This window comes from Tupaia chinensis, unplaced genomic scaffold, assembly GCF_000334495.1.
Source record: "Tupaia chinensis unplaced genomic scaffold, TupChi_1.0 Scaffold145652_1, whole genome shotgun sequence".
In the NCBI taxonomy this organism is placed as follows: domain Eukaryota; kingdom Metazoa; phylum Chordata; class Mammalia; order Scandentia; family Tupaiidae; genus Tupaia; species Tupaia belangeri.
Window position 1 is genome coordinate 2,775,811 of NW_006205509.1, and position 1,273 is coordinate 2,777,083.

Consider the following 1,273-nt stretch of genomic DNA (forward strand, 5'->3'; position numbering starts at 1 on the left):
TGGGCGGAAAGTGGGGGTGAGAGAAAGTGAGAAAGCGGGAACCAGCAGTTAGCGTAATGGCTATGTCGCTGGATTCCCACATAGTCAATCGCGGTTCGCGTCCCGGACCCGGTGGCTTAGAACTCACGCCAGGCGCGTGTGCGTGTGTGCCCAGGATCCTGAGAGGAGAATGGAGGAGAAGGGATTGTGGCGTGACCATCCCCCCTGGGGGATGATTTCTCGCTTTCTGTCTCTATGTCTCTGTCTGTCTGGGGAGCGCACGCGCCCTATAGCGAAAACCTCTCCAAAAAAAAAAATACTACTAATAAATAAACTTAAATAATTCTTAAAAAATAAAAATAGAAGAAGAAGAAATACCCCCAGGAGCAGCAGATGGAATAATGGTTACGTTGCTGGACTTCCATGTAGTCAACCGTGGTTTGAGTCCTGGACCTGGCAGGTTAAAATTCAATGGTGAATGTGCGTACATGCTCAAAATCTGGAGGAGAATGGAGAAGGGACTGTAGTGTGCCCATCCCCCAGGAGGTGATTTCTCGCTTCCTGACTCTGAATGTCCAGTGAGCACACATGCCCTATAGCAAAATCTCTCTCCCCCCAAAAAAGAAACAACATGCAGCTAGTAGGTGGTGTGATGGTTAAGGCAGCTGGGTTACCACATAGCTGACTGTGGTTTAAGTCCCAGACCCAGTGGCATGACAATAACGCCAGCCACATGGGTGTCCAAAATCCTGAGAGGGGCACTTCGATGTGGCCATCCCCCCAGGTCATAATTTCTCACTTTCCTTCTCTCTCTTTCTCTGTCTCTCCTCTCCAGCAAGTGCATGTGCCCTATGGCAAAAAGGGGACAAAAAGGATCCAAAATACCAGAGGGCACGCTCTCACTCTGCACATGCGTGCATGCATATGCTCACATACACTGCCCACCCACCCCTCTTCCCCCCAAAACACACATACAATGAGGAAAGGGCATGCGAGGACATAGTCAGAGGCGGTTGTCTACAAGAGAGCCCTTCCTTGAATTTGTTAAAACTTTGCGTGAGGTGCCAGTAGTGGGATGGTGTTAGGGTATTGGACTTCCACATGGCTGACTATGGATCAAGTCCTGGACCTGGCAGCTTGCTTTCTCACTTTCTCTGATGAATACCTGTATCGAATTTTAAAATATAATAATAATGATAAATAAAATTAAATAAATAATTAAAAAAAAAACCTTTTCTGGATCTTGGACTTCTGGCCTCCAGAACTGTGAGAAAATAAGCTGTTTAAACAATCT